General features: G+C 34.4%; 1 long non-coding RNA gene across 5 annotated transcripts; it reads left to right on the forward strand.

The window, feature by feature from the left end:
- Positions 1-1,738: 1,738 nt before the first annotated feature.
- On the forward strand, positions 1,739-5,091 carry LOC147394319 (uncharacterized). 5 transcript variants are annotated; one of them, XR_015181723.1, is made up of 4 exons: positions 1,739-2,235; positions 3,699-3,970; positions 4,076-4,588; positions 4,703-5,091. It is a non-coding gene; the product is annotated as an uncharacterized LOC147394319 (long non-coding RNA). The 5 variants fall into 5 exon arrangements; XR_015181724.1 differs by having other exon boundaries at positions 1,739-2,197; XR_015181725.1 differs by having other exon boundaries at positions 1,740-2,235; positions 3,722-3,970.
- The last annotated feature ends 8,954 nt before the right edge of the window (positions 5,092-14,045 follow it).

Genomic DNA, 14,045 nt, shown 5'->3' on the forward strand with positions numbered 1-14,045 from the left:
CATCTCTTCGACCCTTTCATAATCTCTGTCCGCAAACATCATTTGATGCAACCTTCTCTCTGATGGGTGCCTCCCGAAGGTGAAACCATCATTTTTGGTGTACTCCAATCATTGTTGCCTTTGAGGACATTGATTGCACCAGCAAGTGATGCCATTCCCTCGGTCCCAACATGCCAAAGACCTTTGATAGAAAACAATAAAGAGCCTGTTGTGATTGCAGGTGTTGCTGCACTAGCAGCCTGAGACACTCATGTTGGAAGCTCAACGTCTTTCTTCTTCAAGCTATTTGTTGTACCAAGCTTCAATGGAATATGCTGGAAGAGACAATCTAATATTCTTGAATTGGCAAAGTCTTGTATACATTGAATCAGTCTCTGCCTTGTTGGTGATGATGACAACAACAAAGCCCAGGTAATGAAGACATGAACCTAAAGATTAGAAAAAAAGAATATCACAATCAACAAACTCCCAACATGTGGAAAAAAATGGTTAGATGGTCCTCAAGATTTGTGTGGCATTCACAAGTGTTTTGGTTTATGAAAACATGGTGTTTACAGTACTAGGTGAGAACTATAATTAGCAAAGAAAAGTTAAAGGACCTGTGTAAGTTTTATGAGAGCAAAGCTGAATCTAACAGCACTATAATAAGAGCTTTTGAACATATCTGTACACTAGATTCTTCATTGCTGTCGTGGGAAATGATCTCGATATAGGCACTTGTAAATTATGAAAAATTAGCATTAGAAGTGCACATGTCTTTTAAAATTTTTCCTACTTTTAAAAGATTTCTTAGTGAACAATGGTAAACAAGTTCGGGTTCGACCATTATTTGGTAGGGTTTCAGTTCAGATTAGTCGAAATCAGACTTCATAATTTTTTTTTTTTGGGATAAAACATCATCTTCAAAAACCCATCATATTTAACCTTCTTAAAAATCATATCTTGTTCTTAAGATAAAAAAAAAACAGGAAGAAAAAGCGAGAAGAACCCTCTTCTTCATATGGTAAAAACTACAAAATTTACAAGGGTAACAATTACAACCCAAAAAAAAAAAAAACTGATTTCTTTAAAATGTCTAAGTAAAAAAAAAAAAAAAAAACCCATCCACATTATCTTTCAAATTCAAGAACTACAATAAAAAAAAATTAAATACCCAATCGATTTTCCTAAAAAATAAAGAGTTAAATAAATACCCGTTCGATCGAAATAAAAAGAGATTGACGGCGATGGCGATGGCGACGGCGAGAGAGGGTTGAGAGAGCTCCGAAGACGATGAGATCTCAAGTAAGTTTGAACTGAAACTAGAGAGATCGAGTCACATTCGTCGGCGATGGCTTCGGGTCGTTCGAACTGAAACTTTTGAGAGAGAGAGAGCGAGTGAGCGAGAGAGAGAGAGAGAGAGAGAGGAGAGAGAGATGGCGCCAAAGTGAAACTTGAGAGAGAGATGGGTTTTCGAGCGAGAGAGAGAGAGAGATGGGTTTCAGTTGGGTTTGTGAGGGAGAGACATTCGAAGAAGAGAATGAGAGAAGGCTTAGGGACTTAAAATAGAATAAAATATTTTTATAGGGGGCAATTTGTAAAAACGTGATTTTTAATTTTAAAACCGTGTTTTCCATCCGAACCGTCGGATGCCACTCGATCTAACGCCCAAAAAAACTTGGCAACAAAGTTGTTAGACTTTAGGGCCGCTGAACCGCTCCCATATATATATATGGGAGCGGTTCAGCGGCCCTAAAGTTTAACAAGTTTTGTGCCAAGTTTTTACGGCCGTTCGATCAAAACGCATCCGACGGTTCAGCAGGATTTTTACGGTTTTAAAAGAAAAGAGTATTTAATTACAACCGGCTCCCTGTAAAGTTTTAAGTTTTTGTTTTAAATCCCTCTTTGTAAAACAAAGCCCTCTCTTCTTCGAAGGTCTCTCCTCTCCCTGTAACCTAAACAGACACTCTCTCTCTCTCTCTCTCTCTCTCTCTCTCTCGTTACAACTCGAAAGACCACTCCCATCTCTCCTTCCCTCTCTCTCTCTCTCTCTCTCTCTCAAGATCTGGTTCGAACGACCGTTTATTCAAAAATTTCGGAACCTTCGTCAGAGAGAACGACCGAACGGTTCTCTCACCGTTGCCATCAATCTCTCTCAACCCTCTCTCGCCGTTGCCGTTGCCGTCGCCATCAATCTCTCTCAAGTTCGATCGAAAGAGTAATTCTTTCACTCTCGAGTCTTACAAAAATCGATTGGTATTTTTTTTTTGTAGTTGTTGAACTTGAAACTTAAACGATTTGGGTTTTTTTTTTTTTTTTTTTAAACTTAAACGAGTTGTTACAGAATCCCTCTTGTTATCGTTTTTTTTTTTTTTTTTTTCTGTTGATCTCAAGAACAAGATAGGGTTTTTTAAGAAGGTTAAATATGATGGGTTTTGAAGATGATGTTTAATCCCAAATCAAGTCTTACGAAAATTAATTGGGTTTTTTTATTTATTTATGTTTGTTTGTTGATTGTAGAACTTGAAATTCTTATCAACTTGTATTGAAGCAACCACTTTCACCACCATTAACCTGTTGATATTATATATGCACATTGAAGGAAATTGATTTTTTTGTTTTGTTTTGTTTTGTTTTTTGTTTGTTGATTGTAGAACTTGAAAGATAATGTGGATTGGTTTATTATTTTTCTGTTTTTTTTTTTTTTTTTTTTTTCCTGTTGATCTGAAGATAGGTATTGAGTGCTTTGACTTGTGGTATTGAGTACAAGTATTAGGTATTGAGTGCTCGATTCTTAGCAAAATAATTAGGAATTCGATATTATAACAAATTCTAGTAATCAATCTTGAGTGGTTCAAACTGATTCTGTTTTGAGAATCTCTAGAGCTTTTGAAGAGTGGAAAAGAGGGAATAACAACTTGTACACATTAGTGGATTGAAAAAGAAAGAAAATACTGCTATGGAACATTACTTGGTTTCAAAGGGAATTGTTGCCTAGGATTTCTTGAATTTTATTTGAAGCCCACATAACAGAATTCACAATTTACCTTCTTCAGTGTAAGATTCATGATTCTTAGTTATAGTAATTACTCGAATGGTTTAGATGGCAATGGGAATGCATTTGCAGGTATCATATTGAGACCATCTTCTTTCTAGTGAGGCTAGTGTAGATCCTTCGTCTGGTTTGCCACAATATGAATTTAATACTCTAAATACGAATACGTGAGATGCTAAAAGTGATTATACTTGATTTTGGATGTTAGATATATTGAGTAATTGTGGATGGGTTTTTTTTCTTTTAGTTTCTTCTTCTTTCTTTCTTTGTGTGGGGTTGTTTCAGTGGTTCTATTAGATTTTTTTTAAACCATGGGAGGTTAAATAATATAGAATAATATATGGATTGCATAGGTGTTTGTTTTCTGTTATATAGATGAAACTATATAATTAACAAATTTCAATGGAGCTTATGAAATTTGGTTGAGTATGATTAACATTAATTTTCTGGATTTTATAGTCTACCAAATCAAAATTTCTAACCTATTAAGTAGATTTCAGAAAATAACATAACCCACTAATTTATTTGACATGCTCTGAGTTTGATAGAAAATTTGAATCTTTGAAGTATGAATGATCATTAGAACTTTGAGGTTTCCTGTCCAAAGCATATAACATTCATGGATTATTGCTTCTACTAAGGTCCTGTTTTTTATGGGTGAAAGATTTGAGTATCACCTAAATGCAGGGACTCTCAAAGTGCAGTTGCAAAAGTTCCTGTTGTGTTTACTTCTTTTGTTAGTGGGCTGCCTATCTTGCTTGGTATCTAGGCAAATTTCTGTCTTTTTTGTTGGTAGTTATGTCCATGGGTCTGTGGAGCCCATATCAAGATGAGTCTAGGGATGAGACTTTTAATGGAGATCATCCTCACAAAATTCAAACTTTTGAGACTATGGAAATTCGACGGGATAAGATATGGGCTCATTTTATCGTTGAGGTAAGAATCAAGGGAAACCCCTAAAGAATGCTGAATTTATGACGACGACTTGTTGTTGTGTATCTTTGTTTCTTAATCAGAAAACTAATTTTACTTATGATACAGGCAAACATGGATATAACCAGAATGTATATATTTCTTTCCCTAGTCCAGCTTCTACAACAAACGACAACGAGTGGGATCAGTTCTTGTAGTCAACCAAGTAATGATGTTGGCAGTGGGGTTCCACCATTTAGAAATTACAAGTCGTCTTGTAGAATGATGGGGAGGGTTAGGTGTTCACATAATTAGGAATATGAACATTGGATTGCTAGGGAAATGGCTGTAGAGGTTTGGATTGAACGGGAAAGTTTGTCGAATTGTGTGATCAGGGCTAAGTGTGGAAAGGAGGAGTTCGGGTGGGAGGGTGTGATTGGAGGAGGAGTGGAAGGAATGTAAACCAAACAGCCTTCCCGGGCCACAAAAAATGCATGTGAAGGTAGGTGATACAGTGAAAATTATCTCTGGTCACGAAAAGGGTGAAATTGGAGAAATCATCAGGATTTTCAAGCACAACAGCAAAGAAATTGTGAAAGAAATGAGCTTAAAGACGAAGCACATGAAGAGCAGATTGTCAAGGTTAGTTTTTTGTTTTTTTTTTCGTCATAGTATGCACATAATTCATTACATATTCTTTATTTAACGAATTTTCGTAATGATATATCTAAACTTTTTTTCAATTCGGCTTTATAGGTTGAAGCACCGATTCACAGCTCGAATGTGATGCTCTACTCAAAAGAAAAGGAAGTAGCAAGCCGAGTGGGTCATAAAATCCTTGAAGATGGAAGTCGGGTACGTTACCTAATGAAAATTGGGGAAATAATTGACAGCAGTGAGAACTGGAAGAGAATGACCAAAGAGACAAAGGAAGCAGAGATGGCTAATTCCTCCTAAGACTCGTTGTAGACTTTCTTTGTGCATGTAGTTACTTACTGGATAACATGTATTTCATTCTCTTCTTGTTCTTGTGTTTTTGGGTTCAAATTCTTTTAGCATCGTGTCTGCCATTTTGCACTCATTTTCTCATCTGTTGTAGATTTTCGATGTGCATTTAGATGCATGGCCCTGTTGTTTTTTTGGTAGTACGAGCTCAAAAGTCTCAAACATGTATGCTTCCCAATCTTTGGGGTAACAATTAGACATGTTCTAAAGCTCCAAGTTTCTCAATATCTAGGATTATATATGTGGAATTCCTACAATTTTTCCTGGGCTATATGGTATATGTAGCCATTAGCCAAATAATCTTTCAAAAATATGAATCCAAAAGTCTAGGTAAAGGGGTTCTATTGTTTTTGAAATTCAAATAATGCAACAATTAGATTGTTGGAGCTATCGTGTCATTGGTCAAGTATTTATATTTTTAACCATAAATATTTTTTCTAGAGCAATATGAGCAGATGAGGCATGGAGATCAATTTGAAATTAGAACCACAGTATACTTAGGAATTTATTACTCAGGCCGTATTCACCACCCCTAACAAGTTAAAATAATCAATTTTGAAAGAAGTTATTATCAACCTCATTCAAATATTCAATATTTCAATAAAAATTATATTTTATAAGATATTTGACCAAATTATTTTACCTCTCATGTGTTACTTGCGCTGCATCTAGATTTTTTTTTCAAACTTACAAATCATCACTTTCAAGTGCCACAAAGTCTAGCTTGCATAACAACTAATACTAAGAGTGACTCCAACATAAATGGTCATACTAAGTGCAACTGCAACGCACTGGAGTTCTCGCTTTATATTCTCTCCCAACAACTGTTACACCACATCAAAACCCTCCAAAAACACTTCAACAACATACTCGAGCCCTGACTCTTTACTTCAAAATTTTCTAGAGAGAGCGTGAGAGGCAAAAGAAGAGAATATATTTCTCTCTACTTGTTAACAATAAAAAATGATGGCAATTGTAACACATCTTACTGTAATTGAATTTGTGAAATGGTCTTGCTAATAAGTTGAAGTGAAGATCTCTTAAATAGGCAAAAAGGAACTCCACAATAAAATGCCTAACAAAGATGCCCCCACTAATATGCTGCAAAGTAGAAATTGAAAGAGGAAGCAAAGCCCAAGTGCATTGGAGTTGCTCTAAAATACAGGTTTGGTTTTTTCAATTAATTTGGATGAACTTTGGCCTGGTAGATACTTACTCCAAACTTTGATTTTAAATTGATGAAGCTAATTATCAAAGCTAATCTCCAAAATCTAAATTCACATTTGGCCAAACAATTTCTAGAATCGACCTCACAAACTCATTTTGTTTCTATTCTGATTCGATAGAATAAAAAATCCTACTAAAACAGTAACATATTTCCAAGCATCACTGTTTCAGCTCAAACCTCATTCTACTTTAAACCAATTTTAGAGAATTGCGTGTATTATCTGTAATACAAACTAAAAATTATAAAATCAGAGTATGGGCAAAAACCAGATTCAACAAAATCCAAACCAAAAGTCTCCTTTGTTGAGATTCCCAAATTCAAACTTAAATCAAACAAATTATAAAGTAAATGCGAATGAACAATTTGCAACAACAAATGATAAAAACAAAAAAACCCCAAATTCAAATTTTTTCTGATTCACAGAAATCATTCTATTTCATCCACCATCCCAATCTACATTGAAGAACAAAAAAACAGAACAAACCCTAAAAATAACCTAAAACTTCATTTATGACGAGGATTGTAATCTATAACCGTTCGTTTACTGCTTCATTGAACGGTAAGATCAGGGTGGAGACAAAATGGTTTCGAGAGTGTCTGAAGGCAGCGATGGCGAGAATCATTCGGTCGTTCGAAGACGGCGACATCGTTCGATCGTTCGAAATGTAACTTGAGAGAGAGAGAGAGATGGGAGGGTTCGTTCCAACTGAAAGAGAGAGACGGCGATGGCGATGGCGACGGCGACGGCGACGGCGAGAATGCGTAAAGAAGACGAGGGGTCGTTCGAACGTGATCTCCTTTCTATAACTTGAGAGTGAGAGAAAGAGAGGGAGAGTGAGAGAAAAGTGTAGAGAGGGATTTAAAATAAAATAAACAATTTTTACAGAGGGGGCCGTAACAAATTACGTTGTATTTTATTTTAAAACCGTAAAAATCCCGCTGAACCGTCGGATGCGCCTCGATCGAACGGCTGTAAAAACTTGGCACGAAACTTGTTAAACTTTAGGGCCGCTGAACCGCTCCCTATATATATATATAGGGTCCCGTTCGCCACCCTTAGTTTTACCACACACTTTAACAAACGCGTTTTGTCTTACATGGGTTAGAAGTTTCGGAATGAGCTGATTTTTGGTGAGGATGATCTCTATGGTGAGGAGATCATCCTCACCAAAATCAGCTCATTCCAAAACTTCTAACCCCATCAAAATTGATTTACAAAAAATGGACGGTCCACGATTTTTCAACGTGTAAACATGGGGCTAAACATTTCGGAATGGGCTGATTTTTGGGGAGGATATCTTCTAATCATAGAGATCATCCTCACCAAAAATCAACTCATTCCAAAACTTCTAACCCATGTAGGACAAAAAACGTTTGTTAAAGTGTGTGGTAAAACTTAGGGTGCTGAACATTTCCCATATATATATATATATATATATATGTGCTTTGTTTGGAAAAGCTGTATGTAAAATTGCTGATGCTGAATTAAGTTGCTGAAGCTGAGAGAAAGTTGCTGTTGCTGTTGCTGAAGCAACTTGCTGAATTGAGTATATTGTTTGGTAACATGCTGTCTAACTGTGCTGTTAAGATGTTGAACTATTGGTAACCTGCTGTCTAAAAATTGCTGAATGAAATTAAAAACAATATTTAAAAAAAAAAGATTATTTATCTGATATAAGTAATAATATGTTAACAATAAGTATAAACATAGGATTTAATATTAAAAAATAAAAATAAAATTCAATTTCATTTTTTCTATACTAACATATTTAATGTCTATCAAATAAATAATTAGAAAAAATTTACATCATGTATATATGGCATTATAAATTTGTTGAGCAATCTCATCTCGTACAATATTCATATTAGCAACCAATTCATCATCAACTTCATTTGGTGTCGTATTAGATGCGCCTCCTCTATCAATGTCAATATTTTCATCCTCATATTGTGTAAACCAACTATCAGTAACTGATTGTTGTCGAATGAAATTATGTAAGGCCATGCACACACATACAATACGTATCTGAGTCACAAAAGAGTATGAAGCCATCCGTTTCAAAATTGGGAATCGTTTTTTTCAGTACAACCGAAACAGCGCTCAATAACGTTTCTGCACGAAGAGTGATAATAATTGAACCATTCTTCCTTCGTTCTTGGTCCATTTCCTCTACGAAAATCATGAATGTGATACCGTGTATTACGATATGGTGCAAGATATCCTCGCATATTTTGATAACCCGCATCAACCATGTAATATTTTCCTAAGACAATTAAGATATTTTTTCAGTAAATTTAAATTACCTTAATGGATATAAAAAATATCAAAAATAAAATAAAATAACATTTCATTACCAACAGGAGGATGTGGGAAATTCAAACTCGGATCGCTAAGCGCAGATTGAAAGACTCGCCAATCGTGTGCTGAACCTTCCCATCCAGCCAAAACAAAAGTAAATTGCATGTCAAATGAACAAATAGCCAAGACATTTTGTGTGCATTCGGTCTTTCTTTCCTGATCGAAATGGTATTTGTTTGTCAAATGGTATAACTGCAGGTATATGAGTCCCGTCAATTGCACCCACGCAATCCTATTTCATTTAAAAGTAAACATTAAACAACTATTATGTTATTGATTATATTAATTCAAATATTAAATAATCAATTACCTTAAACCATGGAAAATATCGTCGATCTGCTAATATTTTTGGTGGTGTGACGCTCAAGTCAGGTGCTTTTATTAAGTCATGGGCAAAACTGTATAATGCTTGTAATACGTGATGAAAATATCGACTTATCGTTTCACCAGAATGTTGGAATCTATCCTGATTATTTCTATTCCTAACATTATGTCCAACTGTATATAAAAAAATTGCAATTTGTTCTTCAACTCTCACTGCTCTACTATCTTGAAGTAATCCTCTATCTCTCATAAAATAACATAATCTATTGAAGACATACTTATCCATACGAAAATTGTCGTAACAAGGCACTGGATTGTATGAATCAAGTATTTCTCTGACATATGAATCGCCAGAAAGTAGTGAAGTTCGACATGGTTGTTTCATGTGTCGATTCCTTGTACGGTAGTAATGTCACAGTAAAATAAAAAAGAAAATTCTCTTCTTTGTGCTATCATCCATCTGATATTACATATATGCAAATCACATAATTATAAATAGATAATAATTCAAAATTATCCAATCATATAGAGTTTAAATGAAAAAAAATTAAACACAAATATTTCTACCAACCATAACATAAAACTATTAAGTAAAAAATGAATTTAAGAATTCAATAAACTAAAATAATGTCTTCTAACAACTATGATAATAAAAAAATATATCACTATTCTATTATAGTATTTAATATAAATTGTAATCATAAATCTACTCTATCCTTATAAGATTGTCCATTACGAGATCCCATGAGCCTCTTCAAACTTCATTTTAATCCACTCTGATGCAGACATTCGGTCAATATCCATCAATCCAACAAAAATCTCTCTATTAGAAGACTCTTTGAATAATTTGTCCACTAAAAACATCCATACTGGTCCACATCGATCCATGTCATTGAAAGTACTCAACAAGTTGATGCATGAGATAATAGAAGTGTCTTTCTTTGCGTTCTGCGTCATTTCTTGTTTTTTTAAATCCTCCGCCTCTATACTATCAGCCATCACAGAAAGCATTCTATGGACTTCAATATCGCCTATTTTTGCATTCCTTTTCGCATTCACACTTGTGGTAGAAGAGGGGTCAAACTCACTGGATCTCTTATGACGTCTTCTAGGCATCTCTTCAACAGATTTTTCAACTGGATCAATTGAAGTATTTGGTACTGACCCTTCATTCACATCATCAATATCTGCATCCAAATCATCGAGAGAAATACGACTATCTTGCATGATTGAAGAAGACGTCTCGTTTGGAGTCATACAATATTTTCCAGTTGCAACGGTCCCACCAAATATTTGGTCTAGTTCATCTTCGTACTCTAGTGCCTTATATCGAAATTGATTGGAATGTTTATTTAACTGATAAAAGATATAAAACATAATCAGAAAAAAAAAATTTAACTAACTCATTTAACTTCAATTATCATATAAAAAAATTACCAAAACATATGACTTCCATTGTTCATCAGTTGCTTCAAAGGATCCTGTATTTACATCCCATCCTAATCCAGATTTCATCCTAAGATTCTTCCATGCTTCCATCTATCTTTCACGTAATCCCAACGATGCTTGTATTGAACTTTGGTGTAAGATTTTTTTGACTTTTCTTCAAAGATAGTTATAAAATAATCATGTCCTTTTGATGTTAGACCCCCTCCTCCTTTACCATACTTTTGAACTACTTCAACATAACATTCCACCCAAATTTTATGTATTGTTGAATCCCAATATGCTTTTACTGATGGTTGACTAGACATTATCTTGATGAAAACTACAAAAATAAAATTTAAATTAAAAAAAAAATTAAGAAAAAGAAAGTAATAAATAAATCCACATAAAATCTTAAATCTAAAACAAAATAATCGAAGAAAAAAAAATGAGAATTTCTATTAGCACCCCAAGTTTTACTTATTCTCAACCATTCACCTATTTTATTTATTTATTATTAAGGTTTGCCTCTAATTAGAATCTCAACAGAATAAAATATTATAGTAATCATTCAAACAGTAGAGTCTTTTTAAAAATAACATTATTATTAGTCTTAAAGGTGATTTAATAATGTCCATTACACAAACGGTTGAGATGGGTGAATAGTCCCAAGGAGTTTTAGAAAATTGTAAATCTAAAATAATTCCTAAAAAATAAGAATTCATCTTTGGAAAATTTTAACCTCTTCATTTATCTCAACCACCCTTTAATAGAGATCCGGGGCCTGCCAATGAATTGAATATTTTTCCGATGCCCAATCTAATCCGATAAATATTCGTCATATAAGATCGTTCTCAATCCAACGGTTGAAATATCACCTTCATGCCATCCCCAATTGAAAGCTAAAAATACACTCAAAGTAGTGTATAATGTTTTTTTTTTTTTTTCCATCAAAATCTAGGTTGAAGGTGGCATGAATAATAAAAATAGTTAATGATTATTTCAAAGGGTCATGTTCAAGGGACATATGAGAAAACATATGTAAAAACAATGTAATATTTATAAATTTTCAAAATATGGGTTAGAAATTTCGGATTGAGCTGATTTTTTGTGAGGATGATCTCTATGATGGGAAGATCATCCGAAAAAAAAATCAGTCAAATCTGAAACTTCTAACCCCATTAAAAGTGATTTAGAATGTGGACCGTCGATTTTTGGCCAATTTTATCAATAATTTGTAAATCCGTTTTGATGGGTTAGAAATTTCGGATTGTGCTGATTTTTTGTGAGGATGATCTCTATGATGGGAAGATCATCCAAAAAAAAAAAATCAGTCAAATATGAAACTTCTAACCCCATTAAAAGTGATTTAGAATGTGGACCGTCGATTTTTAGCCAATTTTATCAATAATTTGTAAATCCGTTTTGATGGGTTAGAAATTTCGGATTGTGCTGATTTTTTGTGAGGATGATCTCTATGATGGGAAGATCATCCAGAAAAAAAATCAGTCAAATATGAAACTTCTAACCCCATTAAAAGTGATTTAGAATGTGGACCGTCGATTTTTGGCCAATTTTATCAATAATTTGTAAATCCCTTTTGATAGATTTAAAAGTTTCTGATTGAGCTGATTTTTTGTGAGGATGATCTTCTCATCATAGTGACCATCCTTGCAAAAAATCAGCTCAATCCAAAATCTCTAACCCATATTTTAAAAAATCATTGTTTTTTCATATATTTTTACATATGGCCCTTGAACCACCCCCTATTTCAATTAATAAAAATAAAAATAATTAGAAAACAAAATGGGCAGATGGTGATGATCATTCTCATTGTTAAGGTGGCATGAATAATAAGAGAATAGTTAATGATTTATTTTCCAAAGAGTTGATATAGTTGGTGTTGCATTAACAAAATTTGGTGTGGCAATATTATTTCTATTTTTTACTCAAATTTCTGACCACAGAAACATTCTGTGGCTGTGTAGAATGGAACTCTCCATCGTTGTTTCTCTTTTCATCTCAAACTCGATTCAGATTCGGAGAAGAACATGAACCAGTAGAAGAGACCATAACTGATTCACACCACTCTCTCATGTTTTGGGGTGAGTTGTGGGTGAGAGAGGGTGTTGAGAGAGTTAGCCATTAATGGAGGTGTTGGGACGAAGAGAATGAGGGTGAGTTTAGGTTCGATTGAGTTGTTGGAGAAGATGACAATGGTGTCAAGATTGAAGATTTGTGAGTGAATGAGGATTGAAATCGATGGGTGAACGGAGGTATTCTTCTTTCTCTTTTCTCTTTTTTTTTTTTTCCCCTTTATCTCCTGAATTTTTCGATGATTAACGTTGAAAAAAAAAAAAAAAAAAAAAAAGAGGAAAATTTGCTTACCTGATAGAGTTGCAGAGGATGGAAGTTCTTGATTGTAAGAGAGAGAGAGAGAGAGAGAGAGAGAGAGAGAGATTGGCGCTAATTTTTCACTCAATTTTTTTGCGGTTCCATGTGATTTTGCGGATGCTCGATGAACTATTAGTAGTCGAGTGAATCAGCAGATTTTGACGAAGCAATCGGCAATTAAAAAGACTTCTAATCCATCCCAAACACTAAAGTTTCAAAAATGGACGGAGTTCGGCATGATTTTAGCCGTGAGAAAGCTTTTCCAAACAGACCAATGGTCCCGTTCGGCACCCTAAGTTTTTACCACACACACAAGAACATTAACAAACGCGTTTTGTCTTACATGGGTTAGAAGTTTCAGAATGAGCTGATTTTTGGTGAGGATGATCTCTATGGTGAGGAGATCATCCTCACCAAAAATCAGCTCATTCCAAAACTTCTAACCCCATCAAAAATGATTTACAAAAAATGGACGGCCCACGATTTTTCAACGTGTAAACATGGGGCTAAACATTTCGGAATGGCTGATTTTTGGGGAGGATGATCTTCTAATCATAGAGATCATCCTCACCAAAAATCAGCTCATTCCAAAACTTTTAACCCATGTAGGACAAAAAACATTTGTTAAAGTGTGTGGTAAAACTTAGGGTGCTGAACATTTCCCTATATATATATATATATGGGGGCGATTCAAGGGCCATATGAGAAAACATTTGAAAAAACTTTCATTTTTCAAAATAAGAGTTAGAGGTTTTGGATTGAGCTGATTATTTGCAAGGATGGTCGCTATGATGAAAAGATCATCATCACAAAAAATCAGCTCAATCAGAAACTTCTAAATCCATCAAAAATGATTTATAAATTAGTGATAAAAATTGGTAAAAAATCGACGGTCCACATTCTAAATCACTTTTAATGGGGTTAGAAGTTTCAGATTGGGTTGATTTTTTTTTGGATGATCTTCCCATCATAGAGATCATCCTCACAAAAAATCAGCTCAATCCAAAATTTCTAACCCATATTTTAAAATTTTATTAAAAATGAAAGTTTTTACATATGTTTTCTCATATGGCCCTTGAACCTGACCATATATATATGGGGGGGCGTTCAATGGCCAACTTTTTGGCAAAACATTTTTCAAAACATGAGTTAGAGGTTTTGGAATGGGCTGATTTTTGGTGAGGATGATCTCTACGGTGAGGAGATCATCCTCACCAAAACTCAGCCCATTCCAAAACTTCTAACCCATGTTTACAAGTTGAAAAATCGTGGACCGTCCATTTTTTGTAAACTGTTTTTGATGGGGTTAGAAGTTTTGGAATAGACTGATTTTTGGTGATGATGATCTCCTCACCGTAAAGATC

The sequence above is a fragment of the Akebia trifoliata genome, chromosome 9 (genome assembly GCF_017979445.1).
Source record: "Akebia trifoliata isolate Shusen 1 chromosome 9, ASM1797944v1, whole genome shotgun sequence".
Classification (NCBI taxonomy): Eukaryota; Viridiplantae; Streptophyta; class Magnoliopsida; order Ranunculales; family Lardizabalaceae; genus Akebia; species Akebia trifoliata.